Raw genomic sequence first — 10,410 nt, forward strand, 5'->3', positions numbered from 1 at the left:
TAACTGACTTGCCTAGTTAATGAAAGGTTAAATAAATAAATAAAAATAAGCAGATCCTTAATTACTAAGCAGGTGAGGAGTTTTTGTATGAGAGGTAATGAAAGAGTGTCGAATTTAGTGTAGATAAACATTAATTGCTATTTTGATGTCAGGCTTATTTGATCTAATAGTTTTATAATGCTTAGGTTGTTATGAGCGTACTGATAGAAGTGTGACGCACGTGACATCCTGGCAACTTTGAGAGAAAACACTTTATACTGGATTTGTCCCTGTTGAAATTTGAGAGAATCTGCATATTCATGAGGCTAGCATAGCATCTTTCTCTCCACTGAATACAGGCGGTTGATGTCAACACCCACATCGAATATTGGGGAAAAAAAATCTAATAACGAGATGTATCCACCAATCCAAAGAGAGGCATAGGCGGGAGCTTGACAGGCCGCTGTTCCGCTCTGTGGACAACGAATCTCATTGTTAGGGCAGAGACATAAGTATCTGATCATTATATCCATATCCCTGTATACTTACAGGCGGTTAAACCACCATTTAATGGTATTGTGGCAGCCATATTGGATTTTGGACACCATATTTGATCTGGAGTGTAATCTAGGTGGTGGGGGCTAATGTAATTGCAAGAGTAGGGGCTGAACAAATAAAACCAACAGAGAAACCTTTTCAGTGTCTGAGGCAACTTGTTTTCCATAGAGCCGATTAGATTACAATAGTCACAATATTTAAAACAACATGTGTAACTGTATGTATTTTGTCAGACAGGACCATACAGCACTGAATGAGACCACATTTGACTTGGAAAGTTGTCAATTAATCAGATACCGAAAAACTAAGCTTACATTCATCATAAATATTCATAGTTGATGTTTCCGCCTATTTTACTTCTGTTTTGACAGGTCTATATGTCCAAGATGCATTAATATATCCTAATGATGTTTCTTAGTGTATGTACAGTAGTGCAGACAACTGACTACTTGTAATGAATGCCAAACTCTCCAAACTGAGATACCTGTCTCTATTTTGAAGAGCCAGTAATGATGTTGTTGCACAGAAAGTTGAATAATTGTCTCCCAGTCACGTCTGGTCCGAAAGTATGAATAATCAAACTACCCTGGACTAGAGAGTTTCCCATCCCGGTGGAGTAGATCAGCTACACAACTGCCAGATCTCTCAGATTCTCTAGAATTCAAGCTGAGGGAGGGATAATTTAGACTGTTGATGTGTTGTTGCTGAGAATAAATGAATGTGTGTTCACCCGTATTCTATTAGCTGAATATGAATCATTACACTATTCCCGTACATTTCTATTGTTTTGAGCTACACACTGAACAAAAATATAAACGCAACATGTAAAGTGTTGGTCCCATGTTTCATGAGCTGAAATAAAATATCCCAGACATTTTCCATACGCACAATATGCTTATTTCTCTACATTCTTGTGCACAAATTAGTGTATACCCCTGTTAGTGAGCATTTCTCCTTTGCTCGGCGGTCGGCGTCGCCGGTTTTCTAGCCATCATCGATCCACTTTTCATTTTCCATGTGTTTTGTCTTGTTTTCCTCACACTGTATTTAACCCTCTGTTCCCCCCATGTCTTTGTGTGGGATTGTTTATTGTTTCATGTATGCGCACGTTAGACTGGTTGCGCTGGGTTATGTCAACCTGTATTGTATTTCGTGTTTGTTGTGCCGTGTATTTTTTGTTTGCCTAAATAAAAGGCTCTGTTTGCTACCCAATATCTGATCTTCTGCGCCTGTCTCCCGTACAGCCATTTACGCATACCTGACAGACAGGTGTGGCATATCAACAAGCTGTTTAAACAGCATGATCATTACACAGGTGCACCTTGTGTAGGGGTCAATAAAAGGCCACTCTAAAATGTGCAGTTTTGTCACAACAGAATGCCACAGATGTCTCAAGTTTTAAGGTTGTATACCATAAGGGCACAGGGCAACACTCAGATGCAGACACGGGAGGCAGATGGTTCGAGTCTCTGATATTTATTAGTATCCAAGGGGCAGGCAAGAGAATGGTCATAGACAGGCAAAAAATCATAACAAGGTCAGGGTCTAGGAGGTACAGAGAGGCAGGCAGGCTCGAGGTCAGGGCAGGCAGTATGGTCAGGCAGGCGAGTTCAGAGTCAAGGCAGGCAAGGGTCAAAACTGGGAGGACTAGCAAAAACAGAGAAAAGGAACAGCAGGAGCACGGCGTAACACACTGGTTGACTTGACAAAACAAGACGAACTGGCACAGACAGACAGAAAACACAGGTATAAATACCCAGGGGATAATGGGGAAGATGGGTGACACCTGGAGGGGGTGGAGACAAGCACAAGGACAGGTGAAACAGATCAGGGTATGATAGTATACTATTGGTATGCTGACTGCAGAAATGTCCACCAGAGCTGTTGCCAGAGACTTTAATGTTCATTTCTCTATAATAAGCTGCCTCAAATATTGTTTCAGAGAATTTGGCAGTATGTCCAGCCGGCCTCACAACCGCAGACCACGTTAACCACGCCAGCCCAGGTCCTCCACATCTGGCTTCTTCACCTGCGGGATCATCTGAGACCAGCCACCCGGACAGCTGATAAAACTATGGGTTTGCCCAACAAACTGTCAGAAACCCTCTCAGGGAAGTTTATCCTCACCAGGGTCTTGACCTGACTGCAGTTTGGCATCGTAACTGACTTCAGTAGGAAAAGTGTGCTCTTTAAGTGTGCTCTTTAAGGATGAATCATGGTTTCAACTGTACCGGGCAGATGGCAGACAGCGTGTATGACGCCGTGTGGGCGAGCGATTTGCTGATGTCAACGTTGTGAACAGAGTGCCCCATGGTGGCGGTGGGGATATGGTATGGGCAGGCATAAGCTACGGACAACGAACACAATTGCATTTTTTATCGATGGCAATTTGAATGCACAGAGATACTGTAACGAGATCCTGAGGCCCATTGTCTTGCCATTCATCCGCCGCCATCACCTCATGTTTCAGCAGGACAAGGATTCTTGACTCATCTGCTGTTTACATCAGGGTTTCCCAAACTCGTCCATGGGCCCTAGCACTACACAGCTGATTCAATTAACCAACTCATCATCAAGCCCAGGACCGACTTTGGGAAACCCTGGTTTACATTATTCATATCACCTCCAAATAATCAGTGATTCAACACATTTTCAAAAACAATAACAAGTTTATATTTCCATAATCATCTAATAAGTATATAGTTCAGTATACTGCACATGATATACTGCATGTTTTCCAGGTGTCAGACTTTTGCGTATGCAACCTTATCGCTTATTGCAGCCTATGGTCAGATGAGCACACTATATAGCATCATGTCTGGGCTGTAAACTGAACAAGTCCTCCATGTCCAACAGGCTTATGTCATAGGACAGTCAATAAAGGGAAGTTGGTGGTCGTACTAGTCAGCTGCTGATGACACTTCTGATATTGTTATATATTTACTAGGTTTACTATCAATTACCTTACAGTTATCACATGAGATGTTCCACATAGAAATATATTATGTTACAATAACTATATTGTAGTGCATGAAGTGTTTGTACGGAAACCTTCATTGATTGTGCACATTGACCGCTGTTTTTCAAATGTGCAATCTTCTTTTAGAATGTTTTTTTCTGCTCGCTTCTGCTTTGCTTGCTGTCACTGTAAAGCTCTTTGTGACAACTGCTGATGTAAAAAGGGCTTTATAAAATGAATGTGATTGATTGAATTTGATGGATTGAATCTTCTACTCAGTGACACTTTCAAATAGTAGGACTAGGACCTGTCCAGTGCCCCGTGGGTTGATTAGCGTGGAGCATTGCAGATGGAATGCATCAAGATAGAATGTTTGACACAATATATCTCTATCTGAATGTTTTGTGATTGCCTTGATGCCTGCTTTGGCAGAGCACAACAGCATAAAAACTTGATGACTAACTGGTTAGTCTTTAGCAAAACAGATCACAATGTAATGTAGCATCATGATGAAATGGATAAAATCTCCAAATAAGCACAACAACAACTGAATATTCACTTCAAGCTCTGACAATCTTTTGATGAGAGACACTGACAGTTTTCACGACAAAGCTATAAAGATATAATTTTTATTGGCATGATGGCTCAAAGTCAGTTACTTTATATTGCATGTCATTCTAGCAAACACTTGGAGACTTTAGATATACTGTATCTAAAGTCCTGAAGATAAATCAGTGTTTATGTTGCCTAGAGAAGATTGATGCCCTAGTTTTATTCATATCTTCATATCTTGGATAAGACCCCATGGGTCATATCACAGTGTCCTCCATCCACCTGTCCTTAGTGTGAGTAGAGGGAGAAGTAGTGAGCTTGCGGATAGGGGCTCACTACTTATACACTCCCTATTTCATTTGATGAGTGTTAAACCAATTTACAGATGGTTAATGAATATCATTTTCTCTCGCAACCTATTTTTTAAAATCAGATGACAGATGTAGGGTCCTGACCCCAAGTAGCTCATTCATGCATTCGAAGCTGAGTGGGACCCGATGAGCAGCGCAAGAACAAGCCTTTTGCACCTGAAAGGTGTGACAGTGTGAAATATAATGGGATGTGTGTTCACTCATAGGCTTAATGGTGAGTCAGCCCAGGGAAGGAAGACAGACTCTTTATAGGGGATAGCCATTTTTTACATTCAGCATCAATCTGTCAAGAGGAATATAGTATTATTTCTAACAAGGATATTGTCACGCCCTGACCTTAGAGATCCTTTTTATGTCTCTATTTTGTTTTGGTCAGGGTGTGATTTGGGTGGGCATTCTATGTTCTGTATTTCTAGGTTTTGTATTTCTTTGTTTCTGGCCGAGTGTGGTTCCCAATCAGAGGCAGCTGTCTATCGTTGTCTCTGATTGGGGATCATACTTAGGCTGCCCTTTTCCCTCTGTTTGTGTGCAGGGAGTTTGCACATCGAAGCTGGTCGGTTGTTGTATTCTTTATTGTTTTGTCCTGTTTTAGTTTCACTTCGTGATTAAATTATGTGGAACTCTAAGAACGCTGCGCCTTGGTCTCTTCCTTCCGACGACACCCGTTACAGATATCTATATATATTTAAGGATGTTGTGTATCCCTGGAAATAATCAGCCGCCTACAAATATCTGTACTGAATGAAATAGCACTACCTTTTCAAACCATGTCTATCTTTATTTCCAAAACACAATTCAACACAATCACAATCGTTTGTTGTCTTTTAATTATTATTTTTGCATCTTTTAACACAGGCGTAACACCTAACAAAGACCATGTACTTTTTAAAAACACTTTTAACATAGGCCAGGCCCTGTTGTTACCTCTCATCCCAGCGATAATGCCTTGCATTACACCTGGGAAGAAAACACTTCAATTTGCTCAACTTACCATTGGCTCAACCATTGGCTCAACTGATGCCAAGGCAAACATTTTGAATGTATTTGCCGTTTTATTTCTCTATTTGGTTAGGTCAGGGTGTGATTTGGGGTGGGCATTCTATGTTGTTGGTTTCTATGTTTTGGCTGGGTATGGTTCTCAATCAGGGACAGCTGTCTATCGTTGTCTCTGATTGGGAATCATACTTAGGCAGCCTTTTTCCCTTTGTATTTTGTGGGTAGTTATCTTTGTCAGTGGCACTATAGCCCTAGTAAGCTTCACGGTCGTTTCTTTGTTTCTTGTTTTGTTGACGACATTTACATAAATAGAGGAAAATGTACGCTCACCATGCTGCACCTTGGTCCGGTCATTTCCACCTAGATGGCGATCTTGACAGTATTAGCCCACACAGCTACAAGGATGCACTTTCATTTCATGTCTAGAACCTCATATTGGAGATTATAGATACCCCACTAGTAAAAAAAAAACATTGTCTGATGTCTACATGGCCTGTTGTTTATTCACACCTTTATTACAGTCATATTGGATGAAGCTGGCAGCACTGAATACAGAGATGATGATCGAGTAAACCTGTCTGACTCAACATGTGGTGCTGCTGCCCTGATCAGCAACCCAGAACTAAAATCTTGCGCCAGCTACTCGATTAGTTTCTGGAGGGAGAGGTATGAGATACCATTTATATTACGTGAGCCTGTCCATGAGAGATTAATGCTCCCACAATCTTTCAGATCATATTGCTTCCTCACACAATGATGCAGCTATACCTCTAGTCTACCATTGTCATTCCACATGAAAAGTGTATGTACAGTAACTGCACCCAACAATGCACCCTATATAAGGAATCCTCTATTCAACTTAATTCTAATGACTTCCTGTTTAGACACATATAGGCTTACTGTAACTCCCCAATTGGCTGGTGTCAAACAAGCTAAAGTTGTAACACTCAAGTGCACCTTACCTACGTATTCATGACCTCTCCTCCACAGCAGTGAGCATTATTTAAAAAGTGACGCTAAGCATTATTTAAACTTACTCTGCCCTCTATTGTTAAGCTATGTCTTTGGACAATGTTTATATTGCAGCAGCTCAGTACACAGCTTCTCATTTGGAAAGAATGCTACAAACAAATCATAGGAAATTACATTTGTGTATCTTATTAGACATCTGTTTACTGAATAAACAAGGGTGATAAATAGCTTATACTGAGTAGCAATGATGGCCACATTTAAAATCTTACTATATAATCAATGTAACATGACTCATGTACTGGAGACAGCTCTTCAGAGTGGTCACAAGCTGGCACTGCCACAAAGTCATAAAATCTGATTTTAAACCTTAAACCTTAACCCTTACCTTTACCACCACAAACCCATGCTGGTACTAAGACTGCACTCAATGAGCTGTATAGGGCCATAAGTGTCACATGTGCTCCCTCTCTGGTCTCTAGGTCATCAGGCTGCTCGATATGGCGCACACCTGTCACCATCGTTACGCGCACCTGCGTGTCTTCAAACTCACCTGGACTCCATCACCTCCCTGATTACCTTCCCTATATATGTCACTCCCTTTGGTTCCTTCCCCAGGCGTTATTGTTTCTGTTTCAGTTTCATGTCTGTGTGCTGTTAGTGTTTCTTGTTTTGAATTATGTTCCATTTATTTTATTAAAATACTCACTCCCTAAACTTGCTTCCCGACTCTCAGTACACTTGTTACAGAATAACGCCTCACCTAAGGGAAGCACCATGGAGTGTTTTTTTTTGTGTCAGTGGGAATGACGTCGGGTCTGGGAGCCGCTACAGGCTCTCATGCCTCAGCCAGATTGCCAGGATCCCCTGCCTCCGACGGCTCGTCAAGCTTTCATGCCTCAGCCGGATCGCCAGGCTCCCCTGCCTCAGTCGGATTGTCGGGCTTTCGTGCTTCCACCGGCTCGTCAGGCTCTCATGCCTCAGCCGGATCGCCAGGCTCCCCTGCCTCAGCCGGTCTGTCTGGTTCCCACGCCCCAGCTGGCGACAGGTTCCCGCGCTTCAGCAGGGGTGACTGGTCTGCTCCTGATCTCCGGGATCGTCCCTTTGGTTGGCCTCCTGTGGCTGGAACCGAACGCGCTAGGGAGGGGGTACTGTCACGTATGCTCTCTCTCCGGCGCTCTAGGTCGCCATGCTCCCGCGTCTCAGCCGGATTGACAGGTTTCCTGCACCTCAGCAGTGGTGACCGGTCCGCTCCTGGTCCCCGGGATCGTCATTTTGGATGGCGTTCTGCGCGTCAGGGAGGGGATACTGTCATGTGTGCTCCCTCTCTGGCCTCTAGGTCACCAGGCTGCTTGATATGGCGCATGCCTGTCACCATCGTTACGTGCACCTGCGCGTCTTCAAACTCACCTGGACTCCATCACCTCCCTGATTACCTTCCCTATATATGTCACTCCCTTTGGTTCCTTCCCCAGGTGTTATTGTTTCTGTTTCAGTTTCATGTCTGTGTGCTGTTAGTGTTTCTTGTTTTGTATTATGTTCCGTTTATTTTTTTAAAACTCATTCCCTGAACTTGCTTACCAACTCTCAGCGCACTCGTTACAATAAGCAAACAAGTGAATGCTCACAAAGAGGCGGCGCTCCTAGTGGCCGGTGACTTTAATGCAGGAAAACTGAAATCCATTTGACCTAATTTCTACCAGCATGTCACCTGTGCCACTAAAGGCAAGAAAACTCTTGATCATGTTTATTACACACACAGAGACGCATACAAAGCACTCCCTTGCCCTCTGTTTGTCAAATCTGACCATAGCTCTATCCTTCTGATTCCTGCTTACAAGACAAAACTCAAACAGGAGTAACAGTGACGCGGTCAATACGGAAGTGGTCCGATGAAGCGGATGCTAAGCTACAGGACATCAGTCACCGTCTTCATTAATACGATGTTGTGACCGTATGTACATATCCCAACCAGAAGCCATGGATTACAGGCAACATCCGCACTTAGCTAAAGGCTAGAGCTGCCGCTTTCAACGAGCGGCACACTAATATGGATGCTTAAAAGAAATCCCCAACGCCCTCCGACGAACCATCAAACAGGTGTCAATCTCTCCGTAACTGATGTAAGACCTTTAAACAGGTTAGCATTCACAAGGCCGCAGGGTCAGACGGATTACCAAGATGTGTACTCAGAGCATGCGTTGATCAGCTGGCAAGTGTCTACACTGACATTTTCAACCTCTCCCTGACCCAGTCTGTAATACCTACATGTTTCAAGCATCATAGTCCCCATGTCCAAGAATGCCAAGGTAACCTGTCTAAATGACTATCGCCCCATAGCACCCACATCTGTAGCCATGAAATACTTTGAAAGGCTGGTCATGGCTGACATCAACACCATCATCCCAGACACCCTGGACCCTCTCCAATTCGTATACGGCCCCAACAGATCCACAGACGATGCAATCTCTATTGCACTCCACACTGCCCTTTCCCACATGGACAAAAGGAACACCTATATGAGAATGCTGTTAATTGACTACAGCTCAGCGTTCAACATTATTGTGCCCTACAAGCTCATCACTAAGCTAAAGACACTGGGATGAATCACTTCCCTCTGCAACTGGATATTGGACTTCCTGACATGCTGGCCCATGGTGGTGAATGTAGGCAAAGACACATCCGCTATGCTGAACCTCAACACGGGGGCCCCTCAGGAGTGCATGCTTGGTCCCCTCCTGTAGTCCCTGTTCACACACGACAGCGTGGCCACGCACGACTCCAACACTATTATTACATTTGCAGATGACAGAATGGCGGTAGGCCTGATCACTGACAATGATGAGATAGCCTACAAGGAGGAGGTCAGAGACCTGGCAGTGTTGTACCAGGACAACAACCTATACCTCAACATCAGCAAGAGAAAGGGGCTTATCATGGACAATAGGAAACAGAGAGCCGAGCACGCCCCCATCCACATCAACGGGGCTGTTGTGGAACAGGTTGAGAGCTTCAAGTTCCTCAGTGTTCACATCACTAAGGAACTCTCATGGTCCACACACATCAACACAGTCATGAATGCCTGTTCCCCCTCAGGAGGCTCACAAAGTTCTACAGCTGCACCATTGAGAGCTTCTTGGTATGGCAACTGTTGGGCATCCGACCGCAAGGAGCAACAGAGGGCAGTGCATACGGCCCAGTACATCACTAAGGCCGAGCTCCCTGCCATCCAGGATCTCTATACCAGGCGGTGTCAGAGTAAGGCCCTAAAAATTGTCAAAGACTCCGACCATCCAAGTCATAGACTGTTCTCTCTGCTACCACACGGCAAGCGTGTAACCAGCAAGTCTGGAACCAACCGGACCCTGAACAGCTTCTACCCCCAAGCTATATGACTGCTAAATAGTTCAAACTCGTTTTTCAACCACTCCACAAATGTCTTGTTAACAAACTATAGTTTTGGCAAGTCGGTTAGGACATCTACTTTGTGCATGACACAAGTAATTTAATTTACAATAGTTTACAGACAGATTATTTCACTTATACTTCACTGTATCACAATTCCAATGGGTCAGAAGTTTACATACACTAAGTTGACTGTGCCTTTAAACAGCTTGGAAAATTATGTCATGGCTTTAGAAGCTTCTGATAGGCTAATTGACATAATTTGAGTCAATTGGAGGTGTACCTGTGGATGCATTTCAAGGCCTACCTTCAAACGCAGTGCCTATTTGCTTGACATCATGGGAAAATGAAAAGAACTCAGCCAAGACCTCAGAAAAAACATTGTAGACCTCCACAAGTCTGGTTCATCCTTGGGAGCAATTTCCAAACGCCTGAAGGTACCACGTACATCTGTACAAACAATAGTATGCAAGTATAAACACCATGGTACCGTTATACCGCTCAGGAAGGAGACGCGTTCTGTCTCCTAGAGATGAACGTACTTTGGTGTGAAAAGTGCAAATCAATCCCAGAAAAACAGCAAAGGATCTTGTGAAGATGCTGGAGGAAACAGGTACAAAA

Source organism: Salvelinus namaycush, chromosome 20 (assembly GCF_016432855.1).
Source record: "Salvelinus namaycush isolate Seneca chromosome 20, SaNama_1.0, whole genome shotgun sequence".
Lineage (NCBI taxonomy): Eukaryota > Metazoa > Chordata > Actinopteri > Salmoniformes > Salmonidae > Salvelinus > Salvelinus namaycush.